This window comes from Astyanax mexicanus, chromosome 18, assembly GCF_023375975.1.
Source record: "Astyanax mexicanus isolate ESR-SI-001 chromosome 18, AstMex3_surface, whole genome shotgun sequence".
Taxonomy (NCBI): domain Eukaryota; kingdom Metazoa; phylum Chordata; class Actinopteri; order Characiformes; family Acestrorhamphidae; genus Astyanax; species Astyanax mexicanus.
Window position 1 is genome coordinate 34,281,684 of NC_064425.1, and position 27,471 is coordinate 34,309,154.

Below are 27,471 nucleotides of genomic sequence, written 5' to 3' on the forward strand. Positions count from 1 at the left end.
TAGGTGTTCCTTGCCGTAGAAAACGGGGGTGTCTTGTGACCCACGCTTTGGAGATCTGCCCCAGTGTCAAGCTCAGGTCAGACTTGCTGATGTTTTCCCAGTAGGCATATTCCTGTGAAAAAAAAGAAGTGGAATGGTAGCTCCAAAAGCTTGGAATTCATAGATCTGACCAGCACCTTCCTATGACATTCTTCAATGCAGCTCAGTCATTGCTTCTCAGCTCATGCTTGATTTCATTTAGTCACCTGGCATCCAAAGAACCTTCTTCTGCGTTCGAAGGTAGAAAATGTGCTATGTATACTAAGTACTGCCCCGTGTGAAACAAAAAAGCGTCACTGGAGTCCAAAGTGGGGAGGGCTTGACACTCCCAGCCTGTGAGGTGTCAAGAGGACACCTGATAAGCCTCTGAGGCCTGCCCTCTTGCAGAAACACTGTTGAGGCGCGGAATGGTATATGGGAGAGACGTGGGCCACGTGGAGCGTGCTTGCTACGGCAGCACATATACTAAAATTGGATCGATACAGAGAAGATTAGCATGGCCCCTGCGAAAGGATGACACGCAAATCCGTGAGGCGCTCCTTGTTTTGTTCCGTCTAACGGAAAGTACGGCCCATGTCAGCATCTGCCCCGTAATGTCTTGAGATTGCTTTGGAAAAGCATGAGAAATGCTCGCAAGGCCTGCTAAGTAAATGCCCTGTCAGAGTCAAAGAGGTCGCTAGACGCAAGGACTCCGCGAGAGCCTTTAGTTCAGGATGAGAGGCGGGGCTATGATCTCATCAAGCCCCTCCCCTCAAGAATTACACCATCACCCTCTTCCTGCATTAGCTGCGGTCAGGATGAGCATTCCCCAAAAACAACAACTTTCATACTTACCTGGCAGGGGTGATACCATGATCAGAAAGGTGGTTCGCCCAGAGCGAGGCTCAGCCATTGCACTCGGGCTGTGCTGACCTTTGCGAATTCCCCAAATGCGGGAATCTCGGCCGCATAATTTCTGGTAGTGGGGGACTGCGTGCGAGTCTCCCCTGACGTGCTTCTGTGACCAATGTAGAGTTGTGTTTCTGCGGCTTTGTGTTTGGTTGAGCAAAGTGTTGGGAAAGCAGCTGTAGGCGTTCCTTGCCGTAGAAAACGGGGGTGCCTTGTGACCCACGCTTTGGAGATCTGCCCCAGTGTCAAGCTCAGGTCAGACTTGCTGATGTTTTCCCAGTAGGCATATTCCTGTGAAAAAAAAGAAGTGGAATGGTAGCTCCAAAAGCTTGGAATTCATAGATCTGACCAGCACCTTCCTATGACATTCTTCAATGCAGCTCAGTCATTGCTTCTCAGCTCATGCTTGATTTCATTTAGTCACCTGGCATCCAAAGAACCTTCTTCTGCGTTCGAAGGTAGAAAATGTGCTATGTATACTAAGTACTGCCCCGTGTGAAACAAAAAAGCGTCACTGGAGTCCAAAGTGGGGAGGGCTTGACACTCCCAGCCTGTGAGGTGTCAAGAGGACACCTGATAAGCCTCTGAGGCCTGCCCTCTTGCAGAAACACTGTTGAGGCGCGGAATAGTATATGGGAGAGACGTGGGCCACGTGGAGCGTGCTTGCTACGGCAGCACATATACTAAAATTGGATCGATACAGAGAAGATTAGCATGGCCCCTGCGAAAGGATGACACGCAAATCCGTGAGGCGCTCCTTGTTTTGTTCCGTCTAACGGAAAGTACGGCCCATGTCAGCATCTGCCCCGTAATGTCTTGAGATTGCTTTGGAAAAGCATGAGAAATGCTCGCAAGGCCTGCTAAGTAAATGCCCTGTCAGAGTCAAAGAGGTCGCTAGACGCAAGGACTCCGTGAGAGCCTTTAGTTCAGGATGAGAGGCGGGGCTACGATCTCATCAAGCCCCTCCCCTCAAGAATTACACCATCACCCTCTTCCTGCATTAGCTGCGGTCAGGATGAGCATTCCCCAAAAACAACAACTTTCATACTTACCTGGCAGGGGTGATACCATGATCAGAAAGGTGGTTCGCCCAGAGCGAGGCTCAGCCATTGCACTCGGGCTGTGCTGACCTTTGCGAATTCCCCAAATGCGGGAATCTCGACTGCATAATTTCTGGTAGTGGGGGACTGCGTGCGCGCTCTCCCCTGACGTGCTTCTGTGACCAATGTAGAGTTGTGTTTCTGCGGCTTTGTGTTTGGCTGAGCAAAGTGTTGGGAAAGCAGCTGTAGGTGTTCCTTGCCGTAGAAAACGGGGGTGTCTTGTGACCCACGCTTTGGAGATCTGCCCCAGTGTCAAGCTCAGGTCAGACTTGCTGATGTTTTCCCAGTAGGCATATTCCTGTGAAAAAAAAGAAGTGGAATGGTAGCTCCAAAAGCTTGGAATTCATAGATCTGACCAGCACCTTCCTATGACATTCTTCAATGCAGCTCAGTCATTGCTTCTCAGCTCATGCTTGATTTCATTTAGTCACCTGGCATCCAAAGAACCTTCTTCTGCGTTCGAAGGTAGAAAATGTGCTATGTATACTAAGTACTGCCCCGTGTGAAACAAAAAAGCGTCACTGGAGTCCAAAGTGGGGAGGGCTTGACACTCCCAGCCTGTGAGGTGTCAAGAGGACACCTGATAAGCCTCTGAGGCCTGCCCTCTTGCAGAAACCCTGTTGAGGCGCGGAATGGTATATGGGAGAGACGTGGGCCACGTGGAACGTGCTTGCTACGGCAGCACATATACTAAAATTGGATCGATACAGAGAAGATTAGCATGGCCCCTGCGAAAGGATGACACGCAAATCCGTGAGGCGCTCCTTGTTTTGTTCCGTCTAACGGAAAGTACGGCCCATGTCAGCATCTGCCCCGTAATGTCTTGAGATTGCTTTGCAAAAGCATGAGAAATGCTCGCAAGGCCTGCTAAGTAAATGCCCTGTCAGTCAAAGAGGTCGCTAGACGCAAGGACTCCGCGAGAGCCTTTAGTTCAGGATGAGAGGCGGGGCTACGATCTCATCAAGCCCCTCCCCTCAAGAATTACACCATCACCCTCTTCCTGCATTAGCTGCGGTCAGGATGAGCATTCCCCAAAAACAACAACTTTCATACTTACCTGGCAGGGGTGATACCATGATCAGAAAGGTGGTTCGCCCAGAGCGAGGCTCAGCCATTGCACTCGGGCTGTGCTGACCTTTGCGAATTCCCCAAATGCGGGAATCTCGACTGCATAATTTCTGGTAGTGGGGGGACTGCGTGCGCACTCTCCCCTGACGTGCTTCTGTGACCAATGTAGAGTTGTGTTTCTGCGGCTTTGTGTTTGGCTGAGCAAAGTGTTGGGAAAGCAGCTGTAGGCGTTCCTTGCCGTAGAAAACGGGGGTGCCTTGTGACCCACGCTTTGGAGATCTGCCCCAGTGTCAAGCTCAGGTCAGACTTGCTGATGATTTCCCAGTAGGCATATTCCTGTGAAAAAAAAGAAGTGGAATGGTAGCTCCAAAAGCTTGGAATTCATAGATCTGACCAGCACCTTCCTATGACATTCTTCAATGCAGCTCAGTCATTGCTTCTCAGCTCATGCTTGATTTCATTTAGTCACCTGGCATCCAAAGAACCTTCTTCTGCGTTCGAAGGTAGAAAATGTGCTATGTATACTAAGTACTGCCCCGTGTGAAACAAAAAAGCGTCACTGGAGTCCAAAGTGGGGAGGGCTTGACACTCCCAGCCTGTGAGGTGTCAAGAGGACACCTGATAAGCCTCTGAGGCCTGCCCTATTGCAGAAACCCTGTTGAGGCGCGGAATGGTATATGGGAGAGACGTGGGCCACGTGGAGCGTGCTTGCTACGGCAGCACATATACTAAAATTGGATCGATACAGAGAAGATTAGCATGGCCCCTGCGAAAGGATGACACGCAAATCCGTGAGGCGCTCCTTGTTTTGTTCCGTCTAACGGAAAGAAACACAACTCTACATTGGTCACAGAAGCACGTCAGGGGAGAGCGCGCACGCAGTCCCCCACTACCAGAAATTATGCAGTCGAGATTCCCGCATTTGGGGAATTTGCAAAGGTCAGCACAGCCCGAGTGCAATGGCTGAGCCTCGCTCTGGGTGAACCACCTTTCTGATCATGGTATCACCCCTGCCAGGTAAGTATGAAAGTTGTTGTTTTTGGGGAATGCTCATCCTGACCGCAGCTAATGCAGGAAGAGGGTGATGGTGTAATTCTTGAGGGGAGGGGCTTGATGAGATCGTAGCCCCGCCTCTCATCCTGAACTAAAGGCTCTCGCGGAGTCCTTGCGTCTAGCGACCTCTTTGACTCTGACAGGGCATTTACTTAGCAGGCCTTGCGAGCATTTCTCATGCTTTTGCAAAGCAATCTCAAGACATTACGGGGCAGATGCTGACATGGGCCGTACTTTCCGTTAGACGGAACAAAACAAGGAGCGCCTCACGGATTTGCGTGTCATCCTTTCGCAGGGGCCATGCTAATCTTCTCTGTATCGATCCAATTTTAGTATATGTGCTGCCGTAGCAAGCACGCTCCACGTGGCCCACGTCTCTCCCATATACCATTCCGCGCCTCAACAGGGTTTCTGCAAGAGGGCAGGCCTCAGAGGCTTATCAGGTGTCCTCTTGACACCTCACAGGCTGGGAGTGTCAAGCCCTCCCCACTTTGGACTCCAGTGACGCTTTTTTGTTTCACACGGGGCAGTACTTAGTATACATAGCACATTTTCTACCTTCGAACGCAGAAGAAGGTTCTTTGGATGCCAGGTGACTAAATGAAATCAAGCATGAGCTGAGAAGCAATGACTGAGCTGCATTGAAGAATGTCATAGGAAGGTGCTGGTCAGATCTATGAATTCCAAGCTTGTGGAGCTACCATTCCACTTCTTTTTTTTCACAGGAATATGCCTACTGGGAAAATATCAGCAAGTCTGACCTGAGCTTGACACTGGGGCAGATCTCCAAAGCGTGGGTCACAAGGCACCCCCGTTTTCTACGGCAAGGAACGCCTACAGCTGCTTTCCCAACACTTTGCTCAGCCAAACACAAAGCCGCAGAAACACAACTCTACATTGGTCACAGAAGCACGTCAGGGGAGAGCGCGCACGCAGTCCCCCACTACCAGAAATTATGCAGTCGAGATTCCCGCATTTGGGGAATTCGCAAAGGTCAGCACAGCCCGAGTGCAATGGCTGAGCCTCGCTCTGGGCGAACCACCTTTCTGATCATGGTATCACCCCTGCCAGGTAAGTATGAAAGTTGTTGTTTTTGGGGAATGCTCATCCTGACCGCAGCTAATGCAGGAAGAGGGTGATGGTGTAATTCTTGAGGGGAGGGGCTTGATGAGATCGTAGCCCCGCCTCTCATCCTGAACTAAAGGCTCTCGCGGAGTCCTTGCGTCTAGCGACCTCTTTGACTCTGACAGGGCATTTACTTAGCAGGCCTTGCGAGCATTTCTCATGCTTTTGCAAAGCAATCTCAAGACATTACGGGGCAGATGCTGACATGGGCCGTACTTTCCGTTAGACGGAACAAAACAAGGAGCGCCTCACGGATTTGCGTGTCATCCTTTCGCAGGGGCCATGCTAATCTTCTCTGTATCGATCCAATTTTAGTATATGTGCTGCCGTAGCAAGCACGCTCCACGTGGCCCACGTCTCTCCCATATACCATTCCGCGCCTCAACAGGGTTTCTGCAAGAGGGCAGGCCTCAGAGGCTTATCAGGTGTCCTCTTGACACCTCACAGGCTGGGAGTGTCAAGCCCTCCCCACTTTGGACTCCAGTGACGCTTTTTTGTTTCACACGGGGCAGTACTTAGTATACATAGCACATTTTCTACCTTCGAACGCAGAAGAAGGTTCTTTGGATGCCAGGTGACTAAATGAAATCAAGCATGAGCTGAGAAGCAATGACTGAGCTGCATTGAAGAATGTCATAGGAAGGTGCTGGTCAGATCTATGAATTCCAAGCTTTTGGAGCTACCATTCCACTTCTTTTTTTTCACAGGAATATGCCTACTGGGAAAACATCAGCAAGTCTGACCTGAGCTTGACACTGGGGCAGATCTCCAAAGCGTGGGTCACAAGGCACCCCCGTTTTCTACGGCAAGGAACGCCTACAGCTGCTTTCCCAACACTTTGCTCAGCCAAACACAAAGCCGCAGAAACACAACTCTACATTGGTCACAGAAGCACGTCAGGGGAGAGCGCGCACGCAGTCCCCCACTACCAGAAATTATGCAGTCGAGATTCCCGCATTTGGGGAATTCGCAAAGGTCAGCACAGCCCGAGTGCAATGGCTGAGCCTCGCTCTGGGCGAACCACCTTTCTGATCACGGTATCACCCCTGCCAGGTAAGTATGAAAGTTGTTGTTTTTGGGGAATGCTCATCCTGACCGCAGCTAATGCAGGAAGAGGGTGATGGTGTAATTCTTGAGGGGAGGGGCTTGATGAGATCGTAGCCCCGCCTCTCATCCTGAACTAAAGGCTCTCGCGGAGTCCTTGCGTCTAGCGACCTCTTTGACTCTGACAGGGCATTTACTTAGCAGGCCTTGCGAGCATTTCTCATGCTTTTGCAAAGCAATCTCAAGACATTACGGGGCAGATGCTGACATGGGCCGTACTTTCCGTTAGACGGAACAAAACAAGGAGCGCCTCACGGATTTGCGTGTCATCCTTTCGCAGGGGCCATGCTAATCTTCTCTGTATCGATCCAATTTTAGTATATGTGCTGCCGTAGCAAGCACGCTCCACGTGGCCCACGTCTCTCCCATATACCATTCCGCGCCTCAACAGGGTTTCTGCAAGAGGGCAGGCCTCAGAGGCTTATCAGGTGTCCTCTTGACACCTCACAGGCTGGGAGTGTCAAGCCCTCCCCACTTTGGACACCAGTGACGCTTTTTTGTTTCACACGGGGCAGTACTTAGTATACATAGCACATTTTCTACCTTCGAACGCAGAAGAAGGTTCTTTGGATGCCAGGTGACTAAATGAAATCAAGCATGAGCTGAGAAGCAATGACTGAGCTGCATTGAAGAATGTCATAGGAAGGTGCTGGTCAGATCTATGAATTCCAAGCTTTTGGAGCTACCATTCCATTTCTTTTTTTTCACAGGAATATGCCTACTGGGAAAACATCAGCAAGTCTGACCTGAGCTTGACACTGGGGCAGATCTCCAAAGCGTGGGTCACAAGGCACCCCCGTTTTCTACGGCAAGGAACGCCTACAGCTGCTTTCCCAACACTTTGCTCAGCCAAACACAAAGCCGCAGAAACACAACTCTACATTGGTCACAGAAGCACGTCAGGGGAGAGCGCGCACGCAGTCCCCCACTACCAGAAATTATGCAGTCGAGATTCCCGCATTTGGGGAATTCGCAAAGGTCAGCACAGCCCGAGTGCAATGGCTGAGCCTCGCTCTGGGCGAACCACCTTTCTGATCATGGTATCACCCCTGCCAGGTAAGTATGAAAGTTGTTGTTTTTGGGGAATGCTCATCCTGACCGCAGCTAATGCAGGAAGAGGGTGATGGTGTAATTCTTGAGGGGAGGGGCTTGATGAGATCGTAGCCCCGCCTCTCATCCTGAACTAAAGGCTCTCGCGGAGTCCTTGCGTCTAGCGACCTCTTTGACTCTGACAGGGCATTTACTTAGCAGGCCTTGCGAGCATTTCTCATGCTTTTGCAAAGCAATCTCAAGACATTACGGGGCAGATGCTGACATGGGCCGTACTTTCCGTTAGACGGAACAAAACAAGGAGTGCCTCACGGATTTGCGTGTCATCCTTTCGCAGGGGCCATGCTAATCTTCTCTGTATCGATCCAATTTTAGTATATGTGCTGCCGTAGCAAGCACGCTCCACGTGGCCCACGTCTCTCCCATATACCATTCCGCGCCTCAACAGGGTTTCTGCAAGAGGGCAGGCCTCAGAGGCTTATCAGGTGTCCTCTTGACACCTCACAGGCTGGGAGTGTCAAGCCCTCCCCACTTTGGACTCCAGTGACGCTTTTTTGTTTCACACGGGGCAGTACTTAGTATACATAGCACATTTTCTACCTTCGAACGCAGAAGAAGGTTCTTTGGATGCCAGGTGACTAAATGAAATCAAGCATGAGCTGAGAAGCAATGACTGAGCTGCATTGAAGAATGTCATAGGAAGGTGCTGGTCAGATCTATGAATTCCAAGCTTTTGGAGCTACCATTCCACTTCTTTTTTTCACAGGAATATGCCTACTGGGAAAACATCAGCAAGTCTGACCTGAGCTTGACACTGGGGCAGATCTCCAAAGCGTGGGTCACAAGGCACCCCCGTTTTCTACGGCAAGGAACGCCTACAGCTGCTTTCCCAACACTTTGCTCAGCCAAACACAAAGCCGCAGAAACACAACTCTACATTGGTCACAGAAGCACGTCAGGGGAGAGCGCGCACGCAGTCCCCCACTACCAGAAATTATGCAGTCGAGATTCCCGCATTTGGGGAATTCGCAAAGGTCAGCACAGCCCGAGTGCAATGGCTGAGCCTCGCTCTGGGCGAACCACCTTTCTGATCATGGTATCACCCCTGCCAGGTAAGTATGAAAGTTGTTGTTTTTGGGGAATGCTCATCCTGACCGCAGCTAATGCAGGAAGAGGGTGATGGTGTAATTCTTGAGGGGAGGGGCTTGATGAGATCGTAGCCCCGCCTCTCATCCTGAACTAAAGGCTCTCGCGGAGTCCTTGCGTCTAGCGACCTCTTTGACTCTGACAGGGCATTTACTTAGCAGGCCTTGCGAGCATTTCTCATGCTTTTGCAAAGCAATCTCAAGACATTACGGGGCAGATGCTGACATGGGCCGTACTTTCCGTTAGATGGAACAAAACAAGGAGCGCCTCACGGATTTGCGTGTCATCCTTTCGCAGGGGCCATGCTAATCTTCTCTGTATCGATCCAATTTTAGTATATGTGCTGCCGTAGCAAGCACGCTCCACGTGGCCCACGTCTCTCCCATATACCATTCCGCGCCTCAACAGGGTTTCTGCAAGAGGGCAGGCCTCAGAGGCTTATCAGGTGTCCTCTTGACACCTCACAGGCTGGGAGTGTCAAGCCCTCCCCACTTTGGACTCCAGTGACGCTTTTTTGTTTCACACGGGGCAGTACTTAGTATACATAGCACATTTTCTACCTTCGAACGCAGAAGAAGGTTCTTTGGATGCCAGGTGACTAAATGAAATCAAGCATGAGCTGAGAAGCAATGACTGAGCTGCATTGAAGAATGTCATAGGAAGGTGCTGGTCAGATCTATGAATTCCAAGCTTTTGGAGCTACCATTCCACTTCTTTTTTTTCACAGGAATATGCCTACTGGGAAAACATCAGCAAGTCTGACCTGAGCTTGACACTGGGGCAGATCTCCAAAGCGTGGGTCACAAGGCACCCCCGTTTTCTACGGCAAGGAACGCCTACAGCTGCTTTCCTAACACTTTGCTCAGCCAAACACAAAGCCGCAGAAACACAACTCTACATTGGTCACAGAAGCACGTCAGGGGAGAGCGCGCACGCAGTCCCCCACTACCAGAAATTATGCAGTCGAGATTCCCGCATTTGGGGAATTCGCAAAGGTCAGCACAGCCCGAGTGCAATGGCTGAGCCTCGCTCTGGGCGAACCACCTTTCTGATCATGGTATCACCCCTGCCAGGTAAGTATGAAAGTTGTTGTTTTTGGGGAATGCTCATCCTGACCGCAGCTAATGCAGGAAGAGGGTGATGGTGTAATTCTTGAGGGGAGGGGCTTGATGAGATCGTAGCCCCGCCTCTCATCCTGAACTAAAGGCTCTCGCGGAGTCCTTGCGTCTAGCGACCTCTTTGACTCTGACAGGGCATTTACTTAGCAGGCCTTGCGAGCATTTCTCATGCTTTTGCAAAGCAATCTCAAGACATTACGGGGCAGATGCTGACATGGGCCGTACTTTCCGTTAGACGGAACAAAACAAGGAGCGCCTCACGGATTTGCGTGTCATCCTTTCGCAGGGGCCATGCTAATCTTCTCTGTATCGATCCAATTTTAGTATATGTGCTGCCGTAGCAAGCACGCTCCACGTGGCCCACGTCTCTCCCATATACCATTCCGCGCCTCAACAGGGTTTCTGCAAGAGGGCAGGCCTCAGAGGCTTATCAGGTGTCCTCTTGACACCTCACAGGCTGGGAGTGTCAAGCCCTCCCCACTTTGGACTCCAGTGACGCTTTTTTGTTTCACACGGGGCAGTACTTAGTATACATAGCACATTTTCTACCTTCGAACGCAGAAGAAGGTTCTTTGGATGCCAGGTGACTAAATGAAATCAAGCATGAGCTGAGAAGCAATGACTGAGCTGCATTGAAGAATGTCATAGGAAGGTGCTGGTCAGATCTATGAATTCCAAGCTTTTGGAGCTACCATTCCACTTCTTTTTTTTCACAGGAATATGCCTACTGGGAAAACATCAGCAAGTCTGACCTGAGCTTGACACTGGGGCAGATCTCCAAAGCGTGGGTCACAAGGCACCCCCGTTTTCTACGGCAAGGAACGCCTACAGCTGCTTTCCCAACACTTTGCTCAGCCAAACACAAAGCCGCAGAAACACAACTCTACATTGGTCACAGAAGCACGTCAGGGGAGAGCGCGCACGCAGTCCCCCACTACCAGAAATTATGCAGTCGAGATTCCCGCATTTGGGGAATTCGCAAAGGTCAGCACAGCCCGAGTGCAATGGCTGAGTCTCGCTCTGGGCGAACCACCTTTCTGATCATGGTATCACCCCTGCCAGGTAAGTATGAAAGTTGTTGTTTTTGGGGAATGCTCATCCTGACCGCAGCTAATGCAGGAAGAGGGTGATGGTGTAATTCTTGAGGGGAGGGGCTTGATGAGATCGTAGCCCCGCCTCTCATCCTGAACTAAAGGCTCTCGCGGAGTCCTTGCGTCTAGCGACCTCTTTGACTCTGACAGGGCATTTACTTAGCAGGCCTTGCGAGCATTTCTCATGCTTTTGCAAAGCAATCTCAAGACATTACGGGGCAGATGCTGACATGGGCCGTACTTTCCGTTAGATGGAACAAAACAAGGAGCGCCTCACGGATTTGCGTGTCATCCTTTCGCAGGGGCCATGCTAATCTTCTCTGTATCGATCCAATTTTAGTATATGTGCTGCCGTAGCAAGCACGCTCCACGTGGCCCACGTCTCTCCCATATACCATTCCGCGCCTCAACAGGGTTTCTGCAAGAGGGCAGGCCTCAGAGGCTTATCAGGTGTCCTCTTGACACCTCACAGGCTGGGAGTGTCAAGCCCTCCCCACTTTGGACTCCAGTGACGCTTTTTTGTTTCACACGGGGCAGTACTTAGTATACATAGCACATTTTCTACCTTCGAACGCAGAAGAAGGTTCTTTGGATGCCAGGTGACTAAATGAAATCAAGCATGAGCTGAGAAGCAATGACTGAGCTGCATTGAAGAATGTCATAGGAAGGTGCTGGTCAGATCTATGAATTCCAAGCTTTTGGAGCTACCATTCCACTTCTTTTTTTTCACAGGAATATGCCTACTGGGAAAACATCAGCAAGTCTGACCTGAGCTTGACACTGGGGCAGATCTCCAAAGCGTGGGTCACAAGGCACCCCCGTTTTCTACGGCAAGGAACGCCTACAGCTGCTTTCCCAACACTTTGCTCAGCCAAACACAAAGCCGCAGAAACACAACTCTACATTGGTCACAGAAGCACGTCAGGGGAGAGCGCGCACGCAGTCCCCCACTACCAGAAATTATGCAGTCGAGATTCCCGCATTTGGGGAATTCGCAAAGGTCAGCACAGCCCGAGTGCAATGGCTGAGCCTCGCTCTGGGCGAACCACCTTTCTGATCATGGTATCACCCCTGCCAGGTAAGTATGAAAGTTGTTGTTTTTGGGGAATGCTCATCCTGACCGCAGCTAATGCAGGAAGAGGGTGATGGTGTAATTCTTGAGGGGAGGGGCTTGATGAGATCGTAGCCCCGCCTCTCATCCTGAACTAAAGGCTCTCGCGGAGTCCTTGCGTCTAGCGACCTCTTTGACTCTGACAGGGCATTTACTTAGCAGGCCTTGCGAGCATTTCTCATGCTTTTGCAAAGCAATCTCAAGACATTACGGGGCAGATGCTGACATGGGCCGTACTTTCCGTTAGACGGAACAAAACAAGGAGCGCCTCACGGATTTGCGTGTCATCCTTTCGCAGGGGCCATGCTAATCTTCTCTGTATCGATCCAATTTTAGTATATGTGCTGCCGTAGCAAGCACGCTCCACGTGGCCCACGTCTCTCCCATATACCATTCCGCGCCTCAACAGGGTTTCTGCAAGAGGGCAGGCCTCAGAGACTTATCAGGTGTCCTCTTGACACCTCACAGGCTGGGAGTGTCAAGCCCTCCCCACTTTGGACTCCAGTGACGCTTTTTTGTTTCACACGGGGCAGTACTTAGTATACATAGCACATTTTCTACCTTCGAACGCAGAAGAAGGTTCTTTGGATGCCAGGTGACTAAATGAAATCAAGCATGAGCTGAGAAGCAATGACTGAGCTGCATTGAAGAATGTCATAGGAAGGTGCTGGTCAGATCTATGAATTCCAAGCTTTTGGAGCTACCATTCCACTTCTTTTTTTTTCACAGGAATATGCCTACTGGGAAAACATCAGCAAGTCTGACCTGAGCTTGACACTGGGGCAGATCTCCAAAGCGTGGGTCACAAGGCACCCCCGTTTGCTACGGCAAGGAACGCCTACAGCTGCTTTCCCAACACTTTGCTCAGCCAAACACAAAGCCGCAGAAACACAACTCTACATTGGTCACAGAAGCACGTCAGGGGAGAGCGCGCACGCAGTCCCCCACTACCAGAAATTATGCAGTCGAGATTCCCGCATTTGGGGAATTCGCAAAGGTCAGCACAGCCCGAGTGCAATGGCTGAGCCTCGCTCTGGGCGAACCACCTTTCTGATCATGGTATCACTCCTGCCAGGTAAGTATGAAAGTTGTTGTTTTTGGGGAATGCTCATCCTGACCGCAGCTAATGCAGGAAGAGGGTGATGGTGTAATTCTTGAGGGGAGCGGCTTGATGAGATCGTAGCCCCGCCTCTCATCCTGAACTAAAGGCTCTCGCGGAGTCCTTGCGTCTAGCGACCTCTTTGACTCTGACAGGGCATTTACTTAGCAGGCCTTGCGAGCATTTCTCATGCTTTTGCAAAGCAATCTCAAGACATTACGGGGCAGATGCTGACATGGGCCGTACTTTCCGTTAGACGGAACAAAACAAGGAGCGCCTCACGGATTTGCGTGTCATCCTTTCGCAGGGGCCATGCTAATCTTCTCTGTATCGATCCAATTTTAGTATATGTGCTGCCGTAGCAAGCACGCTCCACGTGGCCCACGTCTCTCCCATATACCATTCCGCGCCTCAACAGGGTTTCTGCAAGAGGGCAGGCCTCAGAGGCTTATCAGGTGTCCTCTTGACACCTCACAGGCTGGGAGTGTCAAGCCCTCCCCACTTTGGACTCCAGTGACGCTTTTTTGTTTCACACGGGGCAGTACTTAGTATACATAGCACATTTTCTACCTTCGAACGCAGAAGAAGGTTCTTTGGATGCCAGGTGACTAAATGAAATCAAGCATGAGCTGAGAAGCAATGACTGAGCTGCATTGAAGAATGTCATAGGAAGGTGCTGGTCAGATCTATGAATTCCAAGCTTTTGGAGCTACCATTCCACTTCTTTTTTTTCACAGGAATATGCCTACTGGGAAAACATCAGCAAGTCTGACCTGAGCTTGACACTGGGGCAGATCTCCAAAGCGTGGGTCACAAGGCACCCCCGTTTTCTACGGCAAGGAACGCCTACAGCTGCTTTCCCAACACTTTGCTCAGCCAAACACAAAGCCGCAGAAACACAACTCTACATTGGTCACAGAAGCACGTCAGGGGAGAGCGCGCACGTAGTCCCCCACTACCAGAAATTATGCAGTTGAGATTCCCGCATTTGGGGAATTCGCAAAGGTCAGCACAGCCCGAGTGCAATGGCTGAGCCTCGCTCTGGGCGAACCACCTTTCTGATCATGGTATCACCCCTGCCAGGTAAGTATGAAAGTTGTTGTTTTTGGGGAATGCTCATCCTGACCGCAGCTAATGCAGGAAGAGGGTGATGGTGTAATTCTTGAGGGGAGGGGCTTGATGAGATCGTAGCCCCGCCTCTCATCCTGAACTAAAGGCTCTCGCGGAGTCCTTGCGTCTAGCGACCTCTTTGACTCTGACAGGGCATTTACTTAGCAGGCCTTGCGAGCATTTCTCATGCTTTTGCAAAGCAATCTCAAGACATTACGGGGCAGATGCTGACATGGGCCGTACTTTCCGTTAGACGGAACAAAACAAGGAGCGCCTCACGGATTTGCGTGTCATCCTTTCGCAGGGGCCATGCTAATCTTCTCTGTATCGATCCAATTTTAGTATATGTGCTGCCGTAGCAAGCACGCTCCACGTGGCCCACGTCTCTCCCATATACCATTCCGCGCCTCAACAGGGTTTCTGCAAGAGGGCAGGCCTCAGAGGCTTATCAGGTGTCCTCTTGACACCTCACAGGCTGGGAGTGTCAAGCCCTCCCCACTTTGGACTCCAGTGACGCTTTTTTGTTTCACACGGGGCAGTACTTAGTATACATAGCACATTTTCTACCTTCGAACGCAGAAGAAGGTTCTTTGGATGCCAGGTGACTAAATGAAATCAAGCATGAGCTGAGAAGCAATGACTGAGCTGCATTGAAGAATGTCATAGGAAGGTGCTGGTCAGATCTATGAATTCCAAGCTTTTGGAGCTACCATTCCACTTCTTTTTTTTCACAGGAATATGCCTACTGGGAAAACATCAGCAAGTCTGACCTGAGCTTGACACTGGGGCAGAACTCCAAAGCGTGGGTCACAAGGCACCCCCGTTTTCTACGGCAAGGAACGCCTACAGCTGCTTTCCCAACACTTTGCTCAGCCAAACACAAAGCCGCAGAAACACAACTCTACATTGGTCACAGAAGCACGTCAGGGGAGAGCGCGCACGCAGTCCCCCACTACCAGAAATTATGCAGTTGAGATTCCCGCATTTGGGGAATTCGCAAAGGTCAGCACAGCCCGAGTGCAATGGCTGAGCCTCGCTCTGGGCGAACCACCTTTCTGATCATGGTATCACCCCTGCCAGGTAAGTATGAAAGTTGTTGTTTTTGGGGAATGCTCATCCTGACCGCAGCTAATGCAGGAAGAGGGTGATGGTGTAATTCTTGAGGGGAGGGGCTTGATGAGATCGTCGCCCCGCCTCTCATCCTGAACTAAAGGCTGTCGCGGAGTCCTTGCGTCTAGCGACCTCTTTGACTCTGACAGGGCATTTACTTAGCAGGCCTTGCGAGCATTTCTCATGCTTTTACAAAGCAATCTCAAGACATTACGGGGCAGATGCTGACATGGGCCGTACTTTCCGTTAGACGGAACAAAACAAGGAGCGCCTCACGGATTTGCGTGTCATCCTTTCGCAGGGGCCATGCTAATCTTCTCTGTATCGATCCAATTTTAGTATATGTGCTGCCGTAGCAAGCACGCTCCACGTGGCCCACGTCTCTCCCATATACCATTCCGCGCCTCAACAGGGTTTCTGCAAGAGGGCAGGCCTCAGAGGCTTATCAGGTGTCCTCTTGACACCTCACAGGCTGGGAGTGTCAAGCCCTCCCCACTTTGGACTCCAGTGACGCTTTTTTGTTTCACACGGGGCAGTACTTAGTATACATAGCACATTTTCTACCTTCGAACGCAGAAGAAGGTTCTTTGGATGCCAGGTGACTAAATGAAATCAAGCATGAGCTGAGAAGCAATGACTGAGCTGCATTGAAGAATGTCATAGGAAGGTGCTGGTCAGATCTATGAATTCCAAGCTTTTGGAGCTACCATTCCACTTCTTTTTTTTCACAGGAATATGCCTACTGGGAAAACATCAGCAAGTCTGACCTGAGCTTGACACTGGGGCAGATCTCCAAAGCGTGGGTCACAAGGCACCCCCGTTTTCTACGGCAAGGAACGCCTACAGCTGCTTTCCCAACACTTTGCTCAGCCAAACACAAAGCCGCAGAAACACAACTCTACATTGGTCACAGAAGCACGTCAGGGGAGAGCGCGCACGCAGTCCCCCACTACCAGAAATTATGCAGTCGAGATTCCCGCATTTGGGGAATTCGCAAAGGTCAGCACAGCCCGAGTGCAATGGCTGAGCCTCGCTCTGGGCGAACCACCTTTCTGATCATGGTATCACCCCTGCCAGGTAAGTATGAAAGTTGTTGTTTTTGGGGAATGCTCATCCTGACCGCAGCTAATGCAGGAAGAGGGTGATGGTGTAATTCTTGAGGGGAGGGGCTTGATGAGATCGTAGCCCCGCCTCTCATCCTGAACTAAAGGCTCTCGCGGAGTCCTTGCGTCTAGCGACCTCTTTGACTCTGACAGGGCATTTACTTAGCAGGCCTTGTGAGCATTTCTCATGCTTTTGCAAAGCAATCTCAAGACATTACGGGGCAGATGCTGACATGGGCCGTACTTTCCGTTAGACGGAACAAAACAAGGAGCGCCTCACGGATTTGCGTGTCATCCTTTCGCAGGGGCCATGCTAATCTTCTCTGTATCGATCCAATTTTAGTATATGTGCTGCCGTAGCAAGCACGCTCCACGTGGCCCACGTCTCTCCCATATACCATTCCGCGCCTCAACAGGGTTTCTGCAAGAGGGCAGGCCTCAGAGGCTTATCAGGTGTCCTCTTGACACCTCACAGGCTGGGAGTGTCAAGCCCTCCCCACTTTGGACTCCAGTGACGCTTTTTTGTTTCACACGGGGCAGTACTTAGTATACATAGCACATTTTCTACCTTCGAACGCAGAAGAAGGTTCTTTGGATGCCAGGTGACTAAATGAAATCAAGCATGAGCTGAGAAGCAATGACTGAGCTGCATTGAAGAATGTCATAGGAAGGTGCTGGTCAGATCTATGAATTCCAAGCTTTTGGAGCTACCATTCCACTTCTTTTTTTTCACAGGAATATGCCTACTGGGAAAACATCAGCAAGTCTGACCTGAGCTTGACACTGGGGCAGATCTCCAAAGCGTGGGTCACAAGGCACCCCCGTTTTCTACGGCAAGGAACGCCTACAGCTGCTTTCCCAACACTTTGCTCAGCCAAACACAAAGCCGCAGAAACACAACTCTACATTGGTCACAGAAGCACGTCAGGGGAGAGCGCGCACGCAGTCCCCCACTACCAGAAATTATGCGGCCGAGATTCCCGCATTTGGGGAATTCGCAAAGGTCAGCACAGCCCGAGTGCAATGGCTGAGCCTCGCTCTGGGCGAACCACCTTTCTGATCATGGTATCACCCCTGCCAGGTAAGTATGAAAGTTGTTATTTTTGGGGAATGCTCATCCTGACCGCAGCTAATGCAGGAAGAGGGTGATGGTGTAATTCTTGAGGGGAGGGGCTTGATGAGATCGTAGCCCCGCCTCTCATCCTGAACTAAAGGCTCTCGCGGAGTCCTTGCGTCTAGCGACCTCTTTGACTCTGACAGGGCATTTACTTAGCAGGCCTTGCGAGCATTTCTCATGCTTTTGCAAAGCAATCTCAAGACATTACGGGGCAGATGCTGACATGGGCCGTACTTTCCGTTAGACGGAACAAAACAAGGAGCCCCTCACGGATTTGCGTGTCATCCTTTCGCAGGGGCCATGCTAATCTTCTCTGTATCGATCCAATTTTAGTATATGTGCTGCCGTAGCAAGCACGCTCCACGTGGCCCACGTCTCTCCCATATACCATTCCGCGCCTCAACAGGGTTTCTGCAAGAGGGCAGGCCTCAGAGGCTTATCAGGTGTCCTCTTGACACCTCACAGGCTGGGAGTGTCAAGCCCTCCCCACTTTGGACTCCAGTGACGCTTTTTTGTTTCACACGGGGCAGTACTTAGTATACATAGCACATTTTCTACCTTCGAACGCAGAAGAAGGTTCTTTGGATGCCAGGTGACTAAATGAAATCAAGCATGAGCTGAGAAGCAATGACTGAGCTGCATTGAAGAATGTCATAGGAAGGTGCTGGTCAGATCTATGAATTCCAAGCTTTTGGAGCTACCATTCCACTTCTTTTTTTTCACAGGAATATGCCTACTGGGAAAACATCAGCAAGTCTGACCTGAGCTTGACACTGGGGCAGATCTCCAAAGCGTGGGTCACAAGGCACCCCCGTTTTCTACGGCAAGGAACGCCTACAGCTGCTTTCCCAACACTTTGCTCAGCCAAACACAAAGCCGCAGAAACACAACTCTACATTGGTCACAGAAGCACGTCAGGGGAGAGCGCGCACGCAGTCCCCCACTACCAGAAATTATGCAGTCGAGATTCCCGCATTTGGGGAATTCGCAAAGGTCAGCACAGCCCGAGTGCAATGGCTGAGCCTCGCTCTGGGCGAACCACCTTTCTGATCATGGTATCACCCCTGCCAGGTAAGTATGAAAGTTGTTGTTTTTGGGGAATGCTCATCCTGACCGCAGCTAATGCAGGAAGAGGGTGATGGTGTAATTCTTGAGGGGAGGGGCTTGATGAGATCGTAGCCCCGCCTCTCATCCTGAACTAAAGGCTCTCGCGGAGTCCTTGCGTCTAGCGACCTCTTTGACTCTGACAGGGCATTTACTTAGCAGGCCTTGCGAGCATTTCTCATGCTTTTGCAAAGCAATCTCAAGACATTACGGGGCAGATGCTGACATGGGCCGTACTTTCCGTTAGACGGAACAAAACAAGGAGCGCCTCACGGATTTGCGTGTCATCCTTTCGCAGGGGCCATGCTAATCTTCTCTGTATCGATCCAATTTTAGTATATGTGCTGCCGTAGCAAGCACGCTCCACGTGGCCCACGTCTCTCCCATATACCATTCCGCGCCTCAACAGGGTTTCTGCAAGAGGGCAGGCCTCAGAGGCTTATCAGGTGTCCTCTTGACACCTCACAGGCTGGGAGTGTCAAGCCCTCCCCACTTTGGACTCCAGTGACGCTTTTTTGTTTCACACGGGGCAGTACTTAGTATACATAGCACATTTTCTACCTTCGAACGCAGAAGAAGGTTCTTTGGATGCCAGGTGACTAAATGAAATCAAGCATGAGCTGAGAAGCAATGACTGAGCTGCATTGAAGAATGTCATAGGAAGGTGCTGGTCAGATCTATGAATTCCAAGCTTTTGGAGCTACCATTCCACTTCTTTTTTTTCACAGGAATATGCCTACTGGGAAAACATCAGCAAGTCTGACCTGAGCTTGACACTGGGGCAGATCTCCAAAGCGTGGGTCACAAGGCACCCCCGTTTTCTACGGCAAGGAAAGCCTACAGCTGCTTTCCCAACACTTTGCTCAGCCAAACACAAAGCCGCAGAAACACAACTCTACATTGGTCACAGAAGCACGTCAGGGGAGAGCGCGCACGCAGTCCCCCACTACCAGAAATTATGCAGTCGAGATTCCCGCATTTGGGGAATTCGCAAAGGTCAGCACAGCCCGAGTGCAATGGCTGAGCCTCGCTCTGGGCGAACCACCTTTCTGATCATGGTATCACCCCTGCCAGGTAAGTATGAAAGTTGTTGTTTTTGGGGAATGCTCATCCTGACCGCAGCTAATGCAGGAAGAGGGTGATGGTGTAATTCTTGAGGGGAGGGGCTTGATGAGATCGTAGCCCCGCCTCTCATCCTGAACTAAAGGCTCTCGCGGAGTCCTTGCGTCTAGCGACCTCTTTGACTCTGACAGGGCATTTACTTAGCAGGCCTTGCGAGCATTTCTCATGCTTTTGCAAAGCAATCTCAAGACATTACGGGGCAGATGCTGACATGGGCCGTACTTTCCGTTAGACGGAACAAAACAAGGAGCGCCTCACGGATTTGCGTGTCATCCTTTCGCAGGGGCCATGCTAATCTTCTCTGTATCGATCCAATTTTAGTATATGTGCTGCCGTAGCAAGCACGCTCCACGTGGCCCACGTCTCTCCCATATACCATTCCGCGCCTCAACAGGGTTTCTGCAAGAGGGCAGGCCTCAGAGGCTTATCAGGTGTCCTCTTGACACCTCACAGGCTGGGAGTGTCAAGCCCTCCCCACTTTGGACTCCAGTGACGCTTTTTTGTTTCACACGGGGCAGTACTTAGTATACATAGCACATTTTCTACCTTCGAACGCAGAAGAAGGTTCTTTGGATGCCAGGTGACTAAATGAAATCAAGCATGAGCTGAGAAGCAATGACTGAGCTGCATTGAAGAATGTCATAGGAAGGTGCTGGTCAGATCTATGAATTCCAAGCTTTTGGAGCTACCATTCCACTTCTTTTTTTTCACAGGAATATGCCTACTGGGAAAACATCAGCAAGTCTGACCTGAGCTTGACACTGGGGCAGATCTCCAAAGCGTGGGTCACAAGGCACCCCCGTTTTCTACGGCAAGGAACGCCTACAGCTGCTTTCCCAACACTTTGCTCAGCCAAACACAAAGCCGCAGAAACACAACTCTACATTGGTCACAGAAGCACGTCAGGGGAGAGCGCGCACGCAGTCCCCCACTACCAGAAATTATGCAGTCGAGATTCCCGCATTTGGGGAATTCGCAAAGGTCAGCACAGCCCGAGTGCAATGGCTGAGCCTCGCTCTGGGCGAACCACCTTTCTGATCATGGTATCACCCCTGCCAGGTAAGTATGAAAGTTGTTGTTTTTGGGGAATGCTCATCCTGACCGCAGCTAATGCAGGAAGAGGGTGATGGTGTAATTCTTGAGGGGAGGGGCTTGATGAGATCGTAGCCCCGCCTCTCATCCTGAACTAAAGGCTCTCGCGGAGTCCTTGCGTCTAGCGACCTCTTTGACTCTGACAGGGCATTTACTTAGCAGGCCTTGCGAGCATTTCTCATGCTTTTGCAAAGCAATCTCAAGACATTACGGGGCAGATGCTGACATGGGCCGTACTTTCCGTTAGACGGAACAAAACAAGGAGCGCCTCACGGATTTGCGTGTCATCCTTTCGCAGGGGCCATGCTAATCTTCTCTGTATCGATCCAATTTTAGTATATGTGCTGCCGTAGCAAGCACGCTCCACGTGGCCCACGTCTCTCCCATATACCATTCCGCGCCTCAACAGGGTTTCTGCAAGAGGGCAGGCCTCAGAGGCTTATCAGGTGTCCTCTTGACACCTCACAGGCTGGGAGTGTCAAGCCCTCCCCACTTTGGACTCCAGTGACGCTTTTTTGTTTCACACGGGGCAGTACTTAGTATACATAGCACATTTTCTACCTTCGAACGCAGAAGAAGGTTCTTTGGATGCCAGGTGACTAAATGAAATCAAGCATGAGCTGAGAAGCAATGACTGAGCTGCATTGAAGAATGTCATAGGAAGGTGCTGGTCAGATCTATGAATTCCAAGCTTTTGGAGCTACCATTCCACTTCTTTTTTTTCACAGGAATATGCCTACTGGGAAAACATCAGCAAGTCTGACCTGAGCTTGACACTGGGGCAGATCTCCAAAGCGTGGGTCACAAGGCACCCCCGTTTTCTACGGCAAGGAACGCCTACAGCTGCTTTCCCAACACTTTGCTCAGCCAAACACAAAGCCGCAGAAACACAACTCTACATTGGTCACAGAAGCACGTCAGGGGAGAGCGCGCACGCAGTCCCCCACTACCAGAAATTATGCGGCCGAGATTCCCGCATTTGGGGAATTCGCAAAGGTCAGCACAGCCCGAGTGCAATGGCTGAGCCTCGCTCTGGGCGAACCACCTTTCTGATCATGGTATCACCCCTGCCAGGTAAGTATGAAAGTTGTTATTTTTGGGGAATGCTCATCCTGACCGCAGCTAATGCAGGAAGAGGGTGATGGTGTAATTCTTGAGGGGAGGGGCTTGATGAGATCGTAGCCCCGCCTCTCATCCTGAACTAAAGGCTCTCGCGGAGTCCTTGCATCTAGCGACCTCTTTGACTCTGACAGGGCATTTACTTAGCAGGCCTTGCGAGCATTTCTCATGCTTTTGCAAAGCAATCTCAAGACATTACGGGGCAGATGCTGACATGGGCCGTACTTTCCGTTAGACGGAACAAAACAAGGAGCGCCTCACGGATTTGCGTGTCATCCTTTCGCAGGGGCCATGCTAATCTTCTCTGTATCGATCCAATTTTAGTATATGTGCTGCCGTAGCAAGCACGCTCCACGTGGCCCACGTCTCTCCCATATACCATTCCGCGCCTCAACAGGGTTTCTGCAAGAGGGCAGGCCTCAGAGGCTTATCAGGTGTCCTCTTGACACCTCACAGGCTGGGAGTGTCAAGCCCTCCCCACTTTGGACTCCAGTGACGCTTTTTTGTTTCACACGGGGCAGTACTTAGTATACATAGCACATTTTCTACCTTCGAACGCAGAAGAAGGTTCTTTGGATGCCAGGTGACTAAATGAAATCAAGCATGAGCTGAGAAGCAATGACTGAGCTGCATTGAAGAATGTCATAGGAAGGTGCTGGTCAGATCTATGAATTCCAAGCTTTTGGAGCTACCATTCCACTTCTTTTTTTTCACAGGAATATGCCTACTGGGAAAACATCAGCAAGTCTGACCTGAGCTTGACACTGGGGCAGATCTCCAAAGCGTGGGTCACGAGGCACCCCCGTTTTCTACGGCAAGGAACGCCTACAGCTGCTTTCCCAACACTTTGCTCAGCCAAACACAAAGCCGCAGAAACACAACTCTACATTGGTCACAGAAGCACGTCAGGGGAGAGCGCGCACGCAGTCCCCCACTACCAGAAATTATGCAGTTGAGATTCCCGCATTTGGGGAATTCGCAAAGGTCAGCACAGCCCGAGTGCAATGGCTGAGCCTCGCTCTGGGCGAACCACCTTTCTGATCATGGTATCACCCCTGCCAGGTAAGTATGAAAGTTGTTGTTTTTGGGGAATGCTCATCCTGACCGCAGCTAATGCAGGAAGAGGGTGATGGTGTAATTCTTGAGGGGAGGGGCTTGATGAGATCGTAGCCCCGCCTCTCATCCTGAACTAAAGGCTCTCGCGGAGTCCTTGCGTCTAGCGACCTCTTTGACTCTGACAGGGCATTTACTTAGCAGGCCTTGCGAGCATTTCTCATGCTTTTGCAAAGCAATCTCAAGACATTACGGGGCAGATGCTGACATGGGCCGTACTTTCCGTTAGACGGAACAAAACAAGGAGCGCCTCACGGATTTGCGTGTCATCCTTTCGCAGGGGCCATGCTAATCTTCTCTGTATCGATCCAATTTTAGTATATGTGCTGCCGTAGCAAGCACGCTCCACGTGGCCCACGTCTCTCCCATATACCATTCCGCGCCTCAACAGGGTTTCTGCAAGAGGGCAGGCCTCAGAGGCTTATCAGGTGTCCTCTTGACACCTCACAGGCTGGGAGTGTCAAGCCCTCCCCACTTTGGACTCCAGTGACGCTTTTTTGTTTCACACGGGGCAGTACTTAGTATACATAGCACATTTTCTACCTTCGAACGCAGAAGAAGGTTCTTTGGATGCCAGGTGACTAAATGAAATCAAGCATGAGCTGAGAAGCAATGACTGAGCTGCATTGAAGAATGTCATAGGAAGGTGCTGGTCAGATCTATGAATTCCAAGCTTTTGGAGCTACCATTCCACTTCTTTTTTTTCACAGGAATATGCCTACTGGGAAAACATCAGCAAGTCTGACCTGAGCTTGACACTGGGGCAGATCTCCAAAGCGTGGGTCACAAGGCACCCCCGTTTTCTACGGCAAGGAACGCCTACAGCTGCTTTCCCAACACTTTGCTCAGCCAAACACAAAGCCGCAGAAACACAACTCTACATTGGTCACAGAAGCACGTCAGGGGAGAGCGCGCACGCAGTCCCCCACTACCAGAAATTATGCAGTCGAGATTCCCGCATTTGGGGAATTCGCAAAGGTCAGCACAGCCCGAGTGCAATGGCTGAGCCTCGCTCTGGGCGAACCACCTTTCTGATCATGGTATCACCCCTGCCAGGTAAGTATGAAAGTTGTTGTTTTTGGGGAATGCTCATCCTGACCGCAGCTAATGCAGGAAGAGGGTGATGGTGTAATTCTTGAGGGGAGGGGCTTGATGAGATCGTAGCCCCGCCTCTCATCCTGAACTAAAGGCTCTCGCGGAGTCCTTGCGTCTAGCGACCTCTTTGACTCTGACAGGGCATTTACTTAGCAGGCCTTGCGAGCATTTCTCATGCTTTTGCAAAGCAATCTCAAGACATTACGGGGCAGATGCTGACATGGGCCGTACTTTCCGTTAGACGGAACAAAACAAGGAGCGCCTCACGGATTTGCGTGTCATCCTTTCGCAGGGGCCATGCTAATCTTCTCTGTATCGATCCAATTTTAGTATATGTGCTGCCGTAGCAAGCACGCTCCACGTGGCCCACGTCTCTCCCATATACCATTCCGCGCCTCAACAGGGTTTCTGCAAGAGGGCAGGCCTCAGAGGCTTATCAGGTGTCCTCTTGACACCTCACAGGCTGGGAGTGTCAAGCCCTCCCCACTTTGGACTCCAGTGACGCTTTTTTGTTTCACACGGGGCAGTACTTAGTATACATAGCACATTTTCTACCTTCGAACGCAGAAGAAGGTTCTTTGGATGCCAGGTGACTAAATGAAATCAAGCATGAGCTGAGAAGCAATGACTGAGCTGCATTGAAGAATGTCATAGGAAGGTGCTGGTCAGATCTATGAATTCCAAGCTTTTGGAGCTACCATTCCACTTCTTTTTTTTCACAGGAATATGCCTACTGGGAAAACATCAGCAAGTCTGACCTGAGCTTGACACTGGGGCAGATCTCCAAAGCGTGGGTCACAAGGCACCCCCGTTTTCTACGGCAAGGAACGCCTACAGCTGCTTTCCCAACACTTTGCTCAGCCAAACACAAAGCCGCAGAAACACAACTCTACATTGGTCACAGAAGCACGTCAGGGGAGAGCGCGCACGCAGTCCCCCACTACCAGAAATTATGCAGTCGAGATTCCCGCATTTGGGGAATTCGCAAAGGTCAGCACAGCCCGAGTGCAATGGCTGAGCCTCGCTCTGGGCGAACCACCTTTCTGATCATGGTATCACCCCTGCCAGGTAAGTATGAAAGTTGTTGTTTTTGGGGAATGCTCATCCTGACCGCAGCTAATGCAGGAAGAGGGTGATGGTGTAATTCTTGAGGGGAGGGGCTTGATGAGATCGTAGCCCCGCCTCTCATCCTGAACTAAAGGCTCTCGCGGAGTCCTTGCGTCTAGCGACCTCTTTGACTCTGACAGGGCATTTACTTAGCAGGCCTTGCGAGCATTTCTCATGCTTTTGCAAAGCAATCTCAAGACATTACGGGGCAGATGCTGACATGGGCCGTACTTTCCGTTAGACGGAACAAAACAAGGAGCGCCTCACGGATTTGCGTGTCATCCTTTCGCAGGGGCCATGCTAATCTTCTCTGTATCGATCCAATTTTAGTATATGTGCTGCCGTAGCAAGCACGCTCCACGTGGCCCACGTCTCTCCCATATACCATTCCGCGCCTCAACAGGGTTTCTGCAAGAGGGCAGGCCTCAGAGGCTTATCAGGTGTCCTCTTGACACCTCACAGGCTGGGAGTGTCAAGCCCTCCCCACTTTGGACTCCAGTGACGCTTTTTTGTTTCACACGGGGCAGTACTTAGTATACATAGCACATTTTCTACCTTCGAACGCAGAAGAAGGTTCTTTGGATGCCAGGTGACTAAATGAAATCAAGCATGAGCTGAGAAGCAATGACTGAGCTGCATTGAAGAATGTCATAGGAAGGTGCTGGTCAGATCTATGAATTCCAAGCTTTTGGAGCTACCATTCCACTTCTTTTTTTTCACAGGAATATGCCTACTGGGAAAACATCAGCAAGTCTGACCTGAGCTTGACACTGGGGCAGATCTCCAAAGCGTGGGTCACAAGGCACCCCCGTTTTCTACGGCAAGGAACGCCTACAGCTGCTTTCCCAACACTTTGCTCAGCCAAACACAAAGCCGCAGAAACACAACTCTACATTGGTCACAGAAGCACGTCAGGGGAGAGCGCGCACGCAGTCCCCCACTACCAGAAATTATGCAGTCGAGATTCCCGCATTTGGGGAATTCGCAAAGGTCAGCACAGCCCGAGTGCAATGGCTGAGCCTCGCTCTGGGCGAACCACCTTTCTGATCATGGTATCACCCCTGCCAGGTAAGTATGAAAGTTGTTGTTTTTGGGGAATGCTCATCCTGACCGCAGCTAATGCAGGAAGAGGGTGATGGTGTAATTCTTGAGGGGAGGGGCTTGATGAGATCGTAGCCCCGCCTCTCATCCTGAACTAAAGGCTCTCGCGGAGTCCTTGCGTCTAGCGACCTCTTTGACTCTGACAGGGCATTTACTTAGCAGGCCTTGCGAGCATTTCTCATGCTTTTGCAAAGCAATCTCAAGACATTACGGGGCAGATGCTGACATGGGCCGTACTTTCCGTTAGACGGAACAAAACAAGGAGCGCCTCACGGATTTGCGTGTCATCCTTTCGCAGGGGCCATGCTAATCTTCTCTGTATCGATCCAATTTTAGTATATGTGCTGCCGTAGCAAGCACGCTCCACGTGGCCAACGTCTCTCCCATATACCATTCCGCGCCTCAACAGGGTTTCTGCAAGAGGGCAGGCCTCAGAGGCTTATCAGGTGTCCTCTTGACACCTCACAGGCTGGGAGTGTCAAGCCCTCCCCACTTTGGACTCCAGTGACGCTTTTTTGTTTCACACGGGGCAGTACTTAGTATACATAGCACATTTTCTACCTTCGAACGCAGAAGAAGGTTCTTTGGATGCCAGGTGACTAAATGAAATCAAGCATGAGCTGAGAAGCAATGACTGAGCTGCATTGAAGAATGTCATAGGAAGGTGCTGGTCAGATCTATGAATTCCAAGCTTTTGGAGCTACCATTCCACTTCTTTTTTTTCACAGGAATATGCCTACTGGGAAAACATCAGCAAGTCTGACCTGAGCTTGACACTGGGGCAGATCTCCAAAGCGTGGGTCACAAGGCACCCCCGTTTTCTACGGCAAGGAACGCCTACAGCTGCTTTCCCAACACTTTGCTCAGCCAAACACAAAGCCGCAGAAACACAACTCTACATTGGTCACAGAAGCACGTCAGGGGAGAGCGCGCACGCAGTCCCCCACTACCAGAAATTATGCGGCCGAGATTCCCGCATTTGGGGAATTCGCAAAGGTCAGCACAGCCCGAGTGCAATGGCTGAGCCTCGCTCTGGGCGAACCACCTTTCTGATCATGGTATCACCCCTGCCAGGTAAGTATGAAAGTTGTTATTTTTGGGGAATGCTCATCCTGACCGCAGCTAATGCAGGAAGAGGGTGATGGTGTAATTCTTGAGGGGAGGGGCTTGATGAGATCGTAGCCCC

At 50.9% G+C, this 27,471-nt stretch overlaps 50 non-coding genes across 50 annotated transcripts; 7 read left to right on the forward strand and 43 right to left on the reverse strand.

Annotated features, from left to right (window-relative positions):
* Positions 1–480: 480 nt before the first annotated feature.
* LOC125783672 (U6 spliceosomal RNA) lies at positions 481–587 on the forward strand. Its single transcript, XR_007426392.1, has one exon. It is a non-coding gene; the product is annotated as a U6 spliceosomal RNA (small nuclear RNA).
* A 278-nt stretch (positions 588–865) lies between these two features.
* Positions 866–1,028, forward strand: LOC125783590 (U1 spliceosomal RNA). The gene has a single exon (XR_007426313.1). It is a non-coding gene; the product is annotated as a U1 spliceosomal RNA (small nuclear RNA).
* Positions 1,029–1,586: 558 nt separating this feature from the next.
* LOC125783673 (U6 spliceosomal RNA) lies at positions 1,587–1,693 on the forward strand. Its single transcript, XR_007426393.1, has one exon. It is a non-coding gene; the product is annotated as a U6 spliceosomal RNA (small nuclear RNA).
* A 278-nt stretch (positions 1,694–1,971) lies between these two features.
* On the forward strand, positions 1,972–2,135 carry LOC125783303 (U1 spliceosomal RNA). Its single transcript, XR_007426024.1, has one exon. It is a non-coding gene; the product is annotated as a U1 spliceosomal RNA (small nuclear RNA).
* A 558-nt stretch (positions 2,136–2,693) lies between these two features.
* Positions 2,694–2,800, forward strand: LOC125783674 (U6 spliceosomal RNA). The gene has a single exon (XR_007426394.1). It is a non-coding gene; the product is annotated as a U6 spliceosomal RNA (small nuclear RNA).
* A 276-nt stretch (positions 2,801–3,076) lies between these two features.
* LOC125783515 (U1 spliceosomal RNA) lies at positions 3,077–3,241 on the forward strand. The gene has a single exon (XR_007426238.1). It is a non-coding gene; the product is annotated as a U1 spliceosomal RNA (small nuclear RNA).
* Positions 3,242–3,799: 558 nt separating this feature from the next.
* LOC125783675 (U6 spliceosomal RNA) lies at positions 3,800–3,906 on the forward strand. The gene has a single exon (XR_007426395.1). It is a non-coding gene; the product is annotated as a U6 spliceosomal RNA (small nuclear RNA).
* Positions 3,907–3,956: 50 nt separating this feature from the next.
* Positions 3,957–4,120, reverse strand: LOC125783531 (U1 spliceosomal RNA). The gene has a single exon (XR_007426254.1). It is a non-coding gene; the product is annotated as a U1 spliceosomal RNA (small nuclear RNA).
* Positions 4,121–4,398: 278 nt separating this feature from the next.
* Positions 4,399–4,505, reverse strand: LOC125783676 (U6 spliceosomal RNA). The gene has a single exon (XR_007426396.1). It is a non-coding gene; the product is annotated as a U6 spliceosomal RNA (small nuclear RNA).
* Positions 4,506–5,063: 558 nt separating this feature from the next.
* On the reverse strand, positions 5,064–5,227 carry LOC125783304 (U1 spliceosomal RNA). Its single transcript, XR_007426025.1, has one exon. It is a non-coding gene; the product is annotated as a U1 spliceosomal RNA (small nuclear RNA).
* Positions 5,228–5,505: 278 nt separating this feature from the next.
* LOC125783677 (U6 spliceosomal RNA) lies at positions 5,506–5,612 on the reverse strand. Its single transcript, XR_007426397.1, has one exon. It is a non-coding gene; the product is annotated as a U6 spliceosomal RNA (small nuclear RNA).
* Positions 5,613–6,170: 558 nt separating this feature from the next.
* LOC125783479 (U1 spliceosomal RNA) lies at positions 6,171–6,334 on the reverse strand. The gene has a single exon (XR_007426202.1). It is a non-coding gene; the product is annotated as a U1 spliceosomal RNA (small nuclear RNA).
* Positions 6,335–6,612: 278 nt separating this feature from the next.
* Positions 6,613–6,719, reverse strand: LOC125783678 (U6 spliceosomal RNA). The gene has a single exon (XR_007426398.1). It is a non-coding gene; the product is annotated as a U6 spliceosomal RNA (small nuclear RNA).
* A 558-nt stretch (positions 6,720–7,277) lies between these two features.
* On the reverse strand, positions 7,278–7,441 carry LOC125783305 (U1 spliceosomal RNA). The gene has a single exon (XR_007426026.1). It is a non-coding gene; the product is annotated as a U1 spliceosomal RNA (small nuclear RNA).
* Positions 7,442–7,719: 278 nt separating this feature from the next.
* Positions 7,720–7,826, reverse strand: LOC125783915 (U6 spliceosomal RNA). Its single transcript, XR_007426635.1, has one exon. It is a non-coding gene; the product is annotated as a U6 spliceosomal RNA (small nuclear RNA).
* A 557-nt stretch (positions 7,827–8,383) lies between these two features.
* LOC125783307 (U1 spliceosomal RNA) lies at positions 8,384–8,547 on the reverse strand. Its single transcript, XR_007426028.1, has one exon. It is a non-coding gene; the product is annotated as a U1 spliceosomal RNA (small nuclear RNA).
* A 278-nt stretch (positions 8,548–8,825) lies between these two features.
* On the reverse strand, positions 8,826–8,932 carry LOC125783680 (U6 spliceosomal RNA). The gene has a single exon (XR_007426400.1). It is a non-coding gene; the product is annotated as a U6 spliceosomal RNA (small nuclear RNA).
* A 558-nt stretch (positions 8,933–9,490) lies between these two features.
* Positions 9,491–9,654, reverse strand: LOC125783308 (U1 spliceosomal RNA). The gene has a single exon (XR_007426029.1). It is a non-coding gene; the product is annotated as a U1 spliceosomal RNA (small nuclear RNA).
* A 278-nt stretch (positions 9,655–9,932) lies between these two features.
* LOC125783681 (U6 spliceosomal RNA) lies at positions 9,933–10,039 on the reverse strand. The gene has a single exon (XR_007426401.1). It is a non-coding gene; the product is annotated as a U6 spliceosomal RNA (small nuclear RNA).
* A 558-nt stretch (positions 10,040–10,597) lies between these two features.
* LOC125783527 (U1 spliceosomal RNA) lies at positions 10,598–10,761 on the reverse strand. Its single transcript, XR_007426250.1, has one exon. It is a non-coding gene; the product is annotated as a U1 spliceosomal RNA (small nuclear RNA).
* Positions 10,762–11,039: 278 nt separating this feature from the next.
* On the reverse strand, positions 11,040–11,146 carry LOC125783682 (U6 spliceosomal RNA). Its single transcript, XR_007426402.1, has one exon. It is a non-coding gene; the product is annotated as a U6 spliceosomal RNA (small nuclear RNA).
* Positions 11,147–11,704: 558 nt separating this feature from the next.
* Positions 11,705–11,868, reverse strand: LOC125783309 (U1 spliceosomal RNA). Its single transcript, XR_007426030.1, has one exon. It is a non-coding gene; the product is annotated as a U1 spliceosomal RNA (small nuclear RNA).
* A 278-nt stretch (positions 11,869–12,146) lies between these two features.
* LOC125783683 (U6 spliceosomal RNA) lies at positions 12,147–12,253 on the reverse strand. Its single transcript, XR_007426403.1, has one exon. It is a non-coding gene; the product is annotated as a U6 spliceosomal RNA (small nuclear RNA).
* Positions 12,254–12,812: 559 nt separating this feature from the next.
* Positions 12,813–12,976, reverse strand: LOC125783558 (U1 spliceosomal RNA). The gene has a single exon (XR_007426281.1). It is a non-coding gene; the product is annotated as a U1 spliceosomal RNA (small nuclear RNA).
* Positions 12,977–13,254: 278 nt separating this feature from the next.
* On the reverse strand, positions 13,255–13,361 carry LOC125783684 (U6 spliceosomal RNA). Its single transcript, XR_007426404.1, has one exon. It is a non-coding gene; the product is annotated as a U6 spliceosomal RNA (small nuclear RNA).
* Positions 13,362–13,919: 558 nt separating this feature from the next.
* Positions 13,920–14,083, reverse strand: LOC125783584 (U1 spliceosomal RNA). The gene has a single exon (XR_007426307.1). It is a non-coding gene; the product is annotated as a U1 spliceosomal RNA (small nuclear RNA).
* A 278-nt stretch (positions 14,084–14,361) lies between these two features.
* Positions 14,362–14,468, reverse strand: LOC125783685 (U6 spliceosomal RNA). Its single transcript, XR_007426405.1, has one exon. It is a non-coding gene; the product is annotated as a U6 spliceosomal RNA (small nuclear RNA).
* Positions 14,469–15,026: 558 nt separating this feature from the next.
* LOC125783535 (U1 spliceosomal RNA) lies at positions 15,027–15,190 on the reverse strand. Its single transcript, XR_007426258.1, has one exon. It is a non-coding gene; the product is annotated as a U1 spliceosomal RNA (small nuclear RNA).
* Positions 15,191–15,468: 278 nt separating this feature from the next.
* Positions 15,469–15,575, reverse strand: LOC125783686 (U6 spliceosomal RNA). Its single transcript, XR_007426406.1, has one exon. It is a non-coding gene; the product is annotated as a U6 spliceosomal RNA (small nuclear RNA).
* Positions 15,576–16,133: 558 nt separating this feature from the next.
* Positions 16,134–16,297, reverse strand: LOC125783310 (U1 spliceosomal RNA). Its single transcript, XR_007426032.1, has one exon. It is a non-coding gene; the product is annotated as a U1 spliceosomal RNA (small nuclear RNA).
* Positions 16,298–16,575: 278 nt separating this feature from the next.
* Positions 16,576–16,682, reverse strand: LOC125783687 (U6 spliceosomal RNA). The gene has a single exon (XR_007426407.1). It is a non-coding gene; the product is annotated as a U6 spliceosomal RNA (small nuclear RNA).
* A 558-nt stretch (positions 16,683–17,240) lies between these two features.
* On the reverse strand, positions 17,241–17,404 carry LOC125783551 (U1 spliceosomal RNA). The gene has a single exon (XR_007426274.1). It is a non-coding gene; the product is annotated as a U1 spliceosomal RNA (small nuclear RNA).
* Positions 17,405–17,682: 278 nt separating this feature from the next.
* Positions 17,683–17,789, reverse strand: LOC125783926 (U6 spliceosomal RNA). The gene has a single exon (XR_007426646.1). It is a non-coding gene; the product is annotated as a U6 spliceosomal RNA (small nuclear RNA).
* Positions 17,790–18,347: 558 nt separating this feature from the next.
* LOC125783311 (U1 spliceosomal RNA) lies at positions 18,348–18,511 on the reverse strand. The gene has a single exon (XR_007426033.1). It is a non-coding gene; the product is annotated as a U1 spliceosomal RNA (small nuclear RNA).
* A 278-nt stretch (positions 18,512–18,789) lies between these two features.
* On the reverse strand, positions 18,790–18,896 carry LOC125783688 (U6 spliceosomal RNA). Its single transcript, XR_007426408.1, has one exon. It is a non-coding gene; the product is annotated as a U6 spliceosomal RNA (small nuclear RNA).
* A 558-nt stretch (positions 18,897–19,454) lies between these two features.
* LOC125783312 (U1 spliceosomal RNA) lies at positions 19,455–19,618 on the reverse strand. The gene has a single exon (XR_007426034.1). It is a non-coding gene; the product is annotated as a U1 spliceosomal RNA (small nuclear RNA).
* Positions 19,619–19,896: 278 nt separating this feature from the next.
* Positions 19,897–20,003, reverse strand: LOC125783689 (U6 spliceosomal RNA). The gene has a single exon (XR_007426409.1). It is a non-coding gene; the product is annotated as a U6 spliceosomal RNA (small nuclear RNA).
* A 558-nt stretch (positions 20,004–20,561) lies between these two features.
* Positions 20,562–20,725, reverse strand: LOC125783313 (U1 spliceosomal RNA). The gene has a single exon (XR_007426035.1). It is a non-coding gene; the product is annotated as a U1 spliceosomal RNA (small nuclear RNA).
* Positions 20,726–21,003: 278 nt separating this feature from the next.
* LOC125783691 (U6 spliceosomal RNA) lies at positions 21,004–21,110 on the reverse strand. The gene has a single exon (XR_007426411.1). It is a non-coding gene; the product is annotated as a U6 spliceosomal RNA (small nuclear RNA).
* Positions 21,111–21,668: 558 nt separating this feature from the next.
* On the reverse strand, positions 21,669–21,832 carry LOC125783552 (U1 spliceosomal RNA). The gene has a single exon (XR_007426275.1). It is a non-coding gene; the product is annotated as a U1 spliceosomal RNA (small nuclear RNA).
* Positions 21,833–22,110: 278 nt separating this feature from the next.
* LOC125783692 (U6 spliceosomal RNA) lies at positions 22,111–22,217 on the reverse strand. The gene has a single exon (XR_007426412.1). It is a non-coding gene; the product is annotated as a U6 spliceosomal RNA (small nuclear RNA).
* Positions 22,218–22,775: 558 nt separating this feature from the next.
* On the reverse strand, positions 22,776–22,939 carry LOC125783536 (U1 spliceosomal RNA). Its single transcript, XR_007426259.1, has one exon. It is a non-coding gene; the product is annotated as a U1 spliceosomal RNA (small nuclear RNA).
* Positions 22,940–23,217: 278 nt separating this feature from the next.
* On the reverse strand, positions 23,218–23,324 carry LOC125783693 (U6 spliceosomal RNA). The gene has a single exon (XR_007426413.1). It is a non-coding gene; the product is annotated as a U6 spliceosomal RNA (small nuclear RNA).
* Positions 23,325–23,882: 558 nt separating this feature from the next.
* On the reverse strand, positions 23,883–24,046 carry LOC125783314 (U1 spliceosomal RNA). The gene has a single exon (XR_007426036.1). It is a non-coding gene; the product is annotated as a U1 spliceosomal RNA (small nuclear RNA).
* A 278-nt stretch (positions 24,047–24,324) lies between these two features.
* Positions 24,325–24,431, reverse strand: LOC125783694 (U6 spliceosomal RNA). The gene has a single exon (XR_007426414.1). It is a non-coding gene; the product is annotated as a U6 spliceosomal RNA (small nuclear RNA).
* Positions 24,432–24,989: 558 nt separating this feature from the next.
* On the reverse strand, positions 24,990–25,153 carry LOC125783315 (U1 spliceosomal RNA). The gene has a single exon (XR_007426037.1). It is a non-coding gene; the product is annotated as a U1 spliceosomal RNA (small nuclear RNA).
* Positions 25,154–25,431: 278 nt separating this feature from the next.
* On the reverse strand, positions 25,432–25,538 carry LOC125783695 (U6 spliceosomal RNA). Its single transcript, XR_007426415.1, has one exon. It is a non-coding gene; the product is annotated as a U6 spliceosomal RNA (small nuclear RNA).
* A 558-nt stretch (positions 25,539–26,096) lies between these two features.
* On the reverse strand, positions 26,097–26,260 carry LOC125783316 (U1 spliceosomal RNA). Its single transcript, XR_007426038.1, has one exon. It is a non-coding gene; the product is annotated as a U1 spliceosomal RNA (small nuclear RNA).
* Positions 26,261–26,538: 278 nt separating this feature from the next.
* LOC125783696 (U6 spliceosomal RNA) lies at positions 26,539–26,645 on the reverse strand. Its single transcript, XR_007426416.1, has one exon. It is a non-coding gene; the product is annotated as a U6 spliceosomal RNA (small nuclear RNA).
* Positions 26,646–27,203: 558 nt separating this feature from the next.
* On the reverse strand, positions 27,204–27,367 carry LOC125783553 (U1 spliceosomal RNA). The gene has a single exon (XR_007426276.1). It is a non-coding gene; the product is annotated as a U1 spliceosomal RNA (small nuclear RNA).
* Positions 27,368–27,471: the final 104 nt, after the last annotated feature.